Source organism: Cebus imitator, unplaced genomic scaffold (assembly GCF_001604975.1).
Source record: "Cebus imitator isolate Cc_AM_T3 unplaced genomic scaffold, Cebus_imitator-1.0 Scaffold231, whole genome shotgun sequence".
Taxonomy (NCBI): Eukaryota; Metazoa; Chordata; class Mammalia; order Primates; family Cebidae; genus Cebus; species Cebus imitator.
The window spans coordinates 2,040,009-2,051,762 of record NW_016107546.1 but is presented as its reverse complement, the minus strand read 5'-3'; the positions used below and the strand labels follow the sequence as shown (position 1 = coordinate 2,051,762).

Sequence of the window (11,754 nt, the reverse complement as noted above, 5' to 3'; positions counted from 1 at the left end):
TTTTTTTTTGAGATTGGATCTTGCTCTGATGCTAGGTTGGAGTGCAGCGGCGCAATCTCAGCTCACTGCAACCTCTGCCTCCCGGGTTCAAGCAGTTCTCCTGCCTCAGCCTCCCAAGTAGCTGGGACTACAGGTGCACGCCACCATGCCAAGCTAATTTTTGTATTTGTAGTAGAGATGGGGTTTCACCATATTGGCTGGGATCGTCTAGATCTCATGATCTCATGATCTGCCTGTAGTTAGTTCTTGTTTCAATAGAGAAACAAAGACATCCCACACACTTGTAAAATATGTTTTTATAGAGACCTTTTTTTTTTTTTTTTTTTAAAGGGACAGGGTTTCCTCATGTTGCCCAGGCTGGTCTTGAGCCCCTGGGCTCAAGTGATCTGCCCACCTTAGCCTCCCAAAGGGGTAGGATTATAGGTATCAGCCACCACACCCTGCTATGGAGATCCTCTTAATGAGTCTTTTTTTTTTTTTTTTTAAAGAGACGGGGTCTACCTATGTTGCCCAAGCTGGAGTGCAGTGGCTATTCACAGGTGCGATCCCACTACTGATCAGCATGGGAGTTTTGACCTGCTTGGTTTCTGACCTGGGCCCCTTCACCCCTCCTTAGGCAACCTGGTGGTCCCCCGTTCCTGGGAGGTCACCATATTGATGCTGAACTTAGTGCAGACACCCGATTGGTAAAGCATGCTAAAGCCCAGAACTCCTGGGCTCAAGCGATCCTCCAGCCTCAGCCTCCTGAGTAGCTGGGACTACAGGCACGCGCCACCGTGCCCAGCATGAATCTTTTTTTTGCTGTTGTTGGGGACAGTGACTCACTCTGTTGCCCATTCTTGAGTGCAGTGGTGCCATCACGACTCATTGCGGCGTTGACCTCCCAGGCCCAAGCAGTCCTCCCACTTCAGCTTCCCAAGTAGCTGGGACCACAGGCTCACAGCACAACACTTGACTAATTTTTAAGTTATTTGTTCAGACAAGGTCTTGCTTTACTGCTCAGGTTGGTCTGGAACTTGTGGCCTTAAACAACCCTCTTGCCTCAGCCTCCCAAAATGTTGGGATTACAAGTATGAGCCACTGTATCTGGGGAAATCACTTTCTGTGATGTGACTAGAGATCAGAAATCCTGACATATGTACTTTACCTGGGTAATGCTTCTTAAAAAAAAAAAAAGGAAATATTTTGCTATTTACGTGCCAGATATTATAGATGTTACTTTCTGTTAATGTAACCATTTATGAGCTTTCTTCACATGATACTTGAATAGAAGTTTTTTTTGTTTTTTTTTTAAGAAAGAGATCTATAGCAGCTAACAATGTACTTTTAGACATAAAGTTAGTAATGTGGCTAGGTTTTAGATAGATTCTGAATGGGAACTAGAGGAATGTTTTTTTAATGGGCTTCTGGAAATTATAGTTGTTTAGATATCAAATAAGTGTGATATGGTTTGGCTCTGTGTCCACACCTATATCTCGTCTTGAATTGTACTCCCATAATTCCCACGTGTTGTGGGAGGAACTCAGTGGGAGATAATTTGAATCATGGGGGCAGTTCCCCCCATACAGTTCTTGTGGTGGTAAGTAAATTTTCACGAGATCTGATGGTTTTAATCAGGGGTTTCCGCTTTTGCATCCTTCTCATTTTCTCTTGCCACTGTCATGTAAGAAGTGCCTTTCACCTCCCATCATGATTCTGAGGCCTTCCCAGCCATGTGGAACTGTAAGTCCAATTAAACCTCTCTTTTTCCCCGCAGTCTGGGGTATGTCTTTATCAGTAGTGTGAAAATGGACTAATGCAGCAAATTGGTATGAACAGAGTGGGGCGCTGCTTAAAAGATACCTGAAAATGTGGAAGCGACTTTGGAACTCGATTATAGGCAGAGGCTGGAACAGTTTGAAGGGCTCAGAAGAAGACAGGAAAATGTGGGAAAGTTTGGAACTTCCTAGAGACTTGTTGAATGGCTTTGCCCAAAATGCTGATAGTGATATGAACAGTAAGGTCCAGTCTGAGGTGCTCTCGGATGGAGATGAGGAACTTTTTGGGAACTGGAGCAAAGGTGACTCTTGTTATGTTTTAGCAAAGAGACTGGCAGCATTTTGCCCCTGCTCTAGAGATTTGTGGAACTTTGAACTTGAGAAAGATGATTTAGGGTATTAAGCAGCAAATCATTCAAGATGTGACTTGGATGTTGTTAAAGGCATTCAGTTTTATAAGGGAAGCAGAGCATAAAGCTTGGAAAATTTGCAGCCTGACAATATTATAGAAAAGAAAAACCCAGAAAATGGGAGCCAGCTGTAGGAATTTGCATAAGTAACAAGAAGTGGAATGTTAATGCCCAAGACAATGGGGAAAATGCCTCCAGGGCATGTCAGAGGTCTTCAAGGCAGCCTCTCCCATGACAGGCCTGGAGGCCTAGGAGAAAATGGTTTTGTGGGCTGGGCCAAGGGTCCCTGTGCTGTGTGAAGTCTAGGGACTTGGTGCCCTGCATCCCAGCCACTCCAGCTGTGACTAAAAGGGGCCAAGGTAGAGCTCCGTCTGTTGCTTCAGAGGGTGGAAGCCCCAACCTTTGTCAGGTTCCACGTGGTGTTGAGCCTGCGGGCACACAGAAGTCAAGAATTGAGGTTTGGGAACCTCCGCCTAGATTTCAGAAGATGTATGGAAATGCCTGGATGCCCAGGCAAAGCAGGGGTGATGCCCTCATGGAGAACCTCTGCTAGGGCAGTGTGAAAGGGAAATGTGGGGTTGGAGCCCCCACACAGAGTCCCTACTGGGGCACCATCTAGTGGAGCTGTGAAAAGAGGGCCACTGGCCTCCAGATCCCAGAATGGTAGATCCATTGACAGCTTGCACCATACTCCTGGAAAAGACACAGACGCTTAATGCCAGCCCGTGAAAGCAGCCAGGAGGGCGGCTGTACCCTGCAAAGCCACGGGGTTGGAGCTGCCCAAGACCATGGGAACCCACTGCTCACATCAGGGTGACCTGGATGTAAGATCTGGAGTCAAAGATCATTTTCGAGCTTAAATTTTGACTGCTTCACTGGATTTTGAACTTGCATGGGCCCTGTAACCCCTTTGTTTTCGCCAATTTCTCCCCTTTGGAATAGCTAGTATTTAACCAATACCTGTACTCCCATTTTATCTAGGAAGTAATTAGCTTGTTTTTAATTTTACAGGCTCATAGGCAGAAGAGACTTGCTTTGTCTTGGAAGAGACTTTGGACTGTGGACTTTGGAGTTAATGTTGAAATGAGTTAAGACTTTGGGGGACTGTTAGGAAGGCATGATTGGTTTTGAAATGTGAGGACATGAGATCCGGGGGGTCTGGGGTGGAATGATATGGTTTAGCTCTGTGTCTCCACACAAATCCCATCTTGAATTGTATTCCCATAATTCCCATGTGTTGTGGGATGGAGCCAGTGGAGATAATTTGAATCATGGGGGCAGTTTCCCCCATACTGTTCTTGTAGTGAATAAGTCTCATGAGATCTGATGGTTTTATCAGGGGCTTCCGCTTTAGCATCCTTCTCATTTTCTCTTGCTTCCACCATATAAGAAGTGCCTTTTGCTTCGTGCTATGATTCTGAGGCCTCCCCAGCCATGTGGAACTATAAGTCCTATTAAACCTCTTTTTCATCCTAGTCTTGGGTATGTCTTTTATCAGCAGCATGAAAATGGACTAATACAAAGTGGCTGCATATTATATCTTATATTTAGGATCTATAGTTTATGTGGAGTTGGTTGGTAACAGTATTTATGAAATCTCTACTCTGTGCCCAATACAGGAGCACACCATTTTGCAATGAACCAAGTTTCACTATTCTTTCACTTCTTCCTATTCAGAGAAGCAGTTTTTCTTAACTGGAAGAGATAGGTGAATTTCAGGCTGTTTATTGAGGTAAGCTACAATTTTACTCCCCAAACCCTTTTGCCTTTATTTTACTTTTCTTAGGGGCTATTTTGAGGATACTTTCTCTTTACCAATAATAGATTGGAAGCAATTTAAAGCCTTTTCATACATAGCAGGGTAGTTGGCCATTTTCTTTCTTTTTTATTGAAATGGAGTTTCGCTGTTGTTTCCCAGGCTGGAGTGCAGTGGCATGATCTCGGCTCACCACAACCTCCGCCTTCTGAGTTCAAGTGATTCTTGTGCTTCAGCCTCCCGAGTAGCTGGGATTACAGGCATGTGCCACCATGCCTGACTAATTTTTGTATTATTAGTAGAGATGGGGTTTCTCCATGCTGGTCAGGCTGGTCTCGAACTGCTAGCCTCAAGTGGTCTGCCCACATTGGCCTCCCAAAGTGCTAGGATTATAGGAATAAACCACTTCACCTGGCTTAGTGGACCATTTTCATCACTGTTTTATTATGCATTCTTGTATTTGTTTAGCTAATCTGACTGGTGTATTTTGTTGCTAGTTGAGAATCTCAATAGATTATTCATATCAAGACATAGGAAGATTCCTCACCCAGTTCCCAACTCTATGTCAGTTTCTATGAGAAAGATGAGATTAAATGAATGGTTATGAAAATATTTAAAAAATTAGTTGACTATTTTCTTGAGCAGTTTGAGGTTTACCGAAAACCTGGAGTAGAAAGTAGAGTGCCCATGTACCATACCTCCCCTTCCCCAATTTTTCTTCTTATTATTATTTTGAGACAGAGTCTCACTCTGTCACTCATGCTGGAGTGCAGTAGTACCATCTCAGCTCACTGTAACCCCCGCCTCCCAGGTTCAAGCAATTCTCCTGCCTCAGCCTTCCGGGTAGCTGAGACTACAGGCACATGCCACCACGCCAGGCTAATGTTTTTGTATTTTTAGTAGAGATGGGGTTTCATCATGTTGGCCAGGCTGGTCTCAAACTCATGACCTCAGGTGATCTACCTGCCTCAGCCTCCCAAAGTGCTGGGATTACAGGCTTAAGCGATCATGCCCAGCCTACATTAGGGTTTACTTATTATGGGTTTTGATAAATAATGATATGAATTTCACCATCACAGTATCATACAGAATAGCTCACTACCCTAAACATCCCCTCTGCTATACCTTCTTATACCTGGTCCCCTCCCTGCAAGCTCTTGACAACAGCTGATCTTTTTCTGTCTCCACAGTTTTCCCTTTTCCAAAATGGCCTATAGTTGAGTATGTAGCTTTTTGAGGTTGGCTTCTTGTACTTAGTAATAAACATTTAAGATTCCTCCATGTCTTTTCATGAGTTGATAGCTCATTTCTTTTTAGTGCTGAATAATGTTCTATTTCTGGATGTAACAAGTTTATCCATTCACCTACTGAAGGATATCTTGGTTACTTCACTCCCAAATTAAGAAAACAATGAATTGTGTTTTAGGATTGTATTTAGAAGGCGTTATAAATCCAAGGTCATCTAGGTTTTCTTCTATGTTATCTTCTAAATAAATAAAAATTTATCCTCTAAATATTTGTTTATTTATTTTTGAGATGTCGCTCATGCTGGAGTGCAGTGGCACGATCTTGGTGCACTGCAACCTCTGACTCCTGAGTTCAAGCAATTCTCCTGCCTCAGCCTCTGGAGTAGTTGGGATTTCAGGTGCCTACCACCACACCCAGCTGATTTTCATATTTTTAGTAGAGATGAGGTTTTCCCATGTTGGCCAAGGTGGTCTCAAACTCCTGACTTCAGGTGATCTGCCCACCTCAGCCTCTCAAAGTGCTGGGATCACAGGTGTGAACCACCATGCCCAGCCTCCTATAAAAATTTTATCGTTTTCTGGGCCAGGTGCAGTGGCTTATGCCTGTAATCGCAACCTGTTGGGAGGCCGAGGCAGGCGGATCATGAGGTCAGGAGATCAAGACCATCCTCGCCAACGTGGTGAGACCCCATCTCTAAAAAAAAAGAATTGATAGTTTTCCATTTTATTTTAAATCAACGTCCATTTCGAGTTAATTTTTGTGTAGGTGTAAGGGCTCTGTCTAGATTCTTTTTTTAGCGTATGCATGTCTGGGTGTTCTAGCACTGTGTGTTGAAACAACTTCTTTCTCCATTGCTGTTCTTTGTTCCTTTGTCAATGAATACATGAGTATATTGTTTGAGTCTATTTCTGAGCTCTCTATTCTGTTCCATTGATCTGTTTGTCTTTTCTGTCACCAATATCACACTGTCTTGATTACTGTGGCTTTATAATAAGTCTTGAAGTTGGGTAGTATCAGTCTTCCAACTTTATTCTTGAGTATTGCATTGGTTATTCTGGGTCTTTTGTTTTTCTGCATGAGCTTTAGCATCAGTTTGTTGATGTTCACAAAACAATTGGCTGGGATTTTGATTGGGATTATGTTGTATCTATAGATTAAGTTAGAAAGAATTGACCTCTTGACAAACCTTCTTAGAGTTGTATATGATACGCTTCACTTAAAATTTGGATATTTTTGGATTTCTTTTATCAGAGTTTTGTAGTTTAAGTTTTCCTCATATATATCTTATACTTTTGTTAGATTTATGCCTAATATTTCTTTTTTGGGTTGCTAATGTGAATGGTATTGTGTTTGTAATTTCTTGTACCCTGTAATCTTGTTATAGTTGTTTATTAGTTCCAGGAGTCTTCTTTGTTGATTCCTTGGGATTTTCTTCATAGACAATCATGTCTTGTGTGAACTAAGTTTTATTTCTTCCTTCCCAATCTGCATACCTTTTATTTCTTTTTCGTGTCTTCTATTAGCCAAGACTTCCACTACTATGCTGATTAAGAGTGGTGAGAGCAGGCTGGGCATGGTGGCTCATGCCTGTAATCCCAGCACTTTGGGAGGCCAAGGTGGGCGGATCACCTGAGTTCAGGAGTTCAGGACCAGTCCGACCAACAGGGAGAAACCCTGTCTCTACTGAAAATGCAAAATTAGCTGGGCATGGTGGCATGCGCCTGCAGTCTCAGCGACTCGGGAGGCTGAGGCAGGAGAATTGCTTAAGCCCAGGAGATGGTGGTTGTGGCGAGCCAAGATAGCCCTATTGCACTCCAGCCTAGGCAACAAGAGCGAAACTCTGTGTAAAAAAAAAAGTGTGGTGAGAGCAGTCATCTTTGCTTTGTTCCTGGTTTTATGGAGAACCTGTTTAGTTTCTCTCTACAAATTTCTGAATAGATTATCCTATTTGGTAGTATAAAAAAATGTAAAGTACTGCTTATATCAGATCATAGGAGGACTCCATTCTCCTCCCCTCCATTTCTTCACTTTGCCTTAAGTTTTATGAGAAAGATGGGATTAAATGGATGGTCATAAAAGTATTTTAAATGTTGGGATTCAGGCAGTTTTAAACTATAATACTTTCTCTTTTCTTTAGTTTCTCTACTGCTTTGTCAACTTCTGGAGGGCAAAGAGCATACCTCAGTATATTGTTGCAACCCTTGTAGTGCCCAGTATGTACTACAATGCACATAACTATTTGTTGAATGTAAAACCTAATTCTAGACTCTTGCTGTAAACCTCTATCTTATTTGAAAAGGCAGATAGCCAGTGAAGTCAGTCATCTAATCAATTAATCAATTCATCAAATATTTGATTGTTAGCACCAAGCTATAACATTGGCTATAAAGATACACATGATAATGATACCTCCTGTCTGGGAACGTATTATTCATATAAGAAATGTTAATTTCAAGTGCTGTGTTCCATTTTTACTGATATGTTTTTGCCAAAAACTCATACTCCTGTATGTCTTCCTAAGTACTCTAATTGAAATGTCTATGTGTGAACTTCTTCACACATAGTCCCTAAAAGGTTTACAGTTTTGTTGAAAGAACTGGCATTTAATGAGCCTGTAACAGGTGCCAGACACTGTGCTAGGTGCTTTACGTATTCTCCTTTATCTCGTTTATCTTCACAGCAGTTGAACAAGGGAAATAGTCTTAATTTACAGATGCAAAAACTGATAATATGAGGGTATAAGTAACCTATTGACTGTGTGACTTAGTGGGATAGGTATATGAGTCCATAGCCCAAGATGCTTATATCACACACTATGGAAAAGTTACCATACAAAGTGGTATATGATGAATGCTACTTTATAGTGCATACACGTGCTCGGTGAATGCAGAGAAGGGAGCTTTGACCTCAGTCTAGGATGTTAACAAAACTTCTGGAAAGCTTAATCTTGTCTGATAGGAAGAATAGGAGGATAGAGAGATCAGGGAGGTCAATCAATGAGAAGAAGATGGAGGGCCAAGATCAGTGAATATTTTCTCATTGACAGTATACACATTTCTTCTGTGGCCATAAAATACACTAGAACAAATTTTGTCTTTTATTTTAAATAAGGGCCCTTCTTCTCCATTTTTCTCTTAAACAAAATAATTTCTCCTTAGCTTGCTTTTTGCCTAACTCCAAAGCTATCAGTTCCCAAACTCATTTTTTTCCATTGCATTAGCACACTCTGTAGCAGTAATTGAGGGAGGAAAAGCCTGGAGGGAAAAAGGAAGATCAAACGAATCCTAAGAAAAGGATTTTCCTAGTGTCAAGTGTATTTTATTTATCCCTTTTCGATATCTCAGTTAAATACCTCACAAACACCCATTAATATGCGAAAAGCTGTGGAGTTATAGAGGCTTACAGGAGGCATCATTGCTTTCAGTGAACTTATTGTTTAGTTGGAAAAAGAAGAGTAAAGTAAAATAATTGGTAAACCACTGAGCAGTGGTAAGCACCAAATAATGTAGTATATCTTGTAAATATTGTAGGATCCTTTTCCTTAAAAGATGTTTTTCAGGGTTCTGTCCTTTTTCCTAGTCTCACAACTTGAATTTCTAAATACTTTCGCATCTCTATCTGTAGCTCACATTTCCCATCTAAGCTATACGTGTGTCCAGGCGCCTTTTGAACATCTTTGTTTAGACAATACCACAGTCTTCTCAACTTCAACTTATTTAAAACTTGGCCAATCTGTTCTTAACTCAGTGAATGGTACCGCACTCACCCATTGCCCAAGCCATACACTGGGAATCAAGTTCTTGCATTCTTTGTTTCTTTACCACATGTTCTGTTGACACTGTTTCCTAATTATCTGAAAGAACATCCACTTCGTTTTATTCCCTCTGCCACTATCCTAAAATTTAGACTATAGCCACTGCTCACTTAAATTATTGCAAAGTCCTCGTAACTAGTTGCCTGTGCTATCTTCACACCTGCAAGACTACAAAAAACACAGATTGTGTGCTGGGCAGGATGGCATGTACCTGTGATTCCTGCTACTCTGGAGGGTGAAGCAGGAGGATGACTTGAGCCAAGCCATTTGAGACCAGCCTGAGCCACAAAATGAGACTGCCATATCAAAAAACAAACAAACAAAAACACCAACCCAGATTGCTTAAAATCCTTACCTGTGTTCCTACTTGTTCTGCTTCATCTGGCCCTGCTTGCTTCTGCAGCTTTAACTTGCTTTCCCCTATGCGAAACCAGCCTTACTGAACTTCAGACATATCATGCTGTCTTGCCAGTGAGACTTGACACATGCTATTCTCTCTTCTCAGAAGGGGTTATATGGAGAAATGAAAATAATCACTATAGCGATTAAAGCACAGACTCTGTAGCCAGACTACTTAAGTCTGAATTCTGGATCTGCTACTGCTTTGTGATATAGAATGAGTTACTTAACCTACCTGCTTTCAGTGTCCTCATCTGTATAATGGGGTTGGTTAATAGTACCTGCTTCAAAGCATGTTGTAGGGATTAGAAGAGTTTTGTTTGTGTTGAGACACAGTCTTGCCCTGTCGCCCAGGCTGGAGTGCAGTGATGTGATCATAGCTCACGGCAGCCTTGACCTCTCAGTTCAAGCTGTTCTTTCACCTCAGCCTCCCGAGTCACTGGCACTACAGGCATGTGTCACCGTGCCCAACCCCTTTTTGTATTTTTTGTAGTGACAGGGTCACACTATGTTGCCCAGGCTGGTCTTGAATTCTTGGGTTCAAGTAATCCTCCAGCCTCAGTCTCTTAAAGTTTTGGAATTACAGTGCCCAGCCTAAAATAGTTAATATAGTTGAGGCTTTTTTTGTTTATTTTCTTTTTGAGACAGAGCCTTGTTCTGTGGCCCAGGCTGGAATGTGGTGACACAATCTCGGCTCACTGCAACTTCCACCTCTTGGGTTCAAGCGATTCTTGTGCCTCAGCCTCCTGAGTAGCTGGGGACTATAGGCACGTGCCACCATGCTGGGCTAATTTTTGTATTTTTAGTAGAGACAGGGTTTCACTGTGTTGGTCAGGCTGGTCTCAAATTCCTGGCCTCAAGTGATCTGCTTGCCTCGGCCTCCCAAAGTGCTGGGATTGCAGGTGTGATGCACTGTGCCTGGCCTAGCTGAGACTTTTAATTTGTCCCTGGCATATAGTAAGTACTATATAAGTATAGCTATCATTATAAATCTTATTGTAAATGTGTTGTATTGGATAGAATTTTTTTTTTAAGGCTGATTTAATGATAAATGGAAAAACGCTGTTCCCCTCCATAAGTTCCCAATTGATTGGCTCCTTATTGTTGGTATTTATTCTGCTTTGGCAGCTGCTTTCTTTGCCTAACTTCTTGTTTTTCAGCTTTTTAGTGACTAGAATTTGGTCTTGGGTTGACATTTCGAATGGATCATTTGACAAGGTCAAGTTAACCTGAGCTTTCATATAGACAAATTGAGGCCAATTTATATAGAAATTTTTAAAAGAAAATGATTATTATATAAGTAGTTAATATTCATTATAGAAAAATCAGAAAGTATGGATAAGCACAAAGAAGGAAATAAAATTCTCTCTAGTGTTAATATTTTATTTATTTATTTTTTTAGATGGGGTTTTGCTATAATGCCCAGGTTGGCCTTGAACTCCTGGGCTCAAGCAAGTTTTCCATCTCAGCTTCTGGAGTAGCTAGGACTACAGGCAGGCACCACTGTGCTAGCCTTCCATTGTTAATATTTCAGCGTATATATAATATACTTATTTTCTTACAGAAAAGAGTACATGGTTTTATAATTTGCCTTTAAAAATGTTACAAAAAATGCAGCATAATTAATTCAACATAATTTTTAATAGTTGATAGATGACATTTTAATTTGAACTTATAATTTATGTGCCATGTTGATTAAAGTTTCAACTAAAGTCTTCTAAAGGAATTTTCTTTTTTCTTTCAAGTATATTTCAGAGATTGTAGATTAAATAAAGATTCAAATTGTTTGGGTTCTAGCAAGGATACTTATATTAGGAAAGAGACTCATTGTAACAATAGTAAAGATCAACTACAAAAAACATGCAAAAACTACATTTTATCAAAAGAAGATTTCACAGTGGCCTGGAATTGGCAGCACCTTCAGTGGGATGGTGAAAACATATATATTTAAATTTTAAAAGTGTTGATTTTGATATCTTGCCTAATAATTTTCTTTCTTTCTTCTTCTTCTTTTTTCTTTTTTCAGATTAGGGTCTTGCTCTGTCACCCGGGCTAGAGTACAATGGTATGATCTTAGCTCACTGCAACTTCCAACTCCTAGGCTCAAATGATCCCCCTGCTCCAGCCTTCTGAGTAGCTGGGACTACAGGCATGTGCCACTATGCCTGGCTATTTTTTAAAACATTTTTAAAGTTTTTGTAGAGACTTTGCTACACTGACCATGCTGGTCTTGAACTCCTGGGGTCAAGCCGTGCACCTCCCAAAGTGCTGGGATTACAGGCATAAGCCATTTCACCTGGTCCATCATTTTTTTTTTTTTTTTTTTTTGTATTTATTTTTCTGTCTCACCTCTAAAATATTGATCTCATT

The 11,754-nt window shown here is 41.0% G+C and overlaps 1 protein-coding gene across 4 annotated transcripts in view; it reads left to right on the top strand.

Annotated features, from left to right (window-relative positions):
- CDK19 (cyclin dependent kinase 19) overlaps positions 1–11,754 on the top strand; it is a 200,354-nt gene that overhangs the window by 49,220 nt on the left and 139,380 nt on the right. The window lies entirely within an intron of this gene.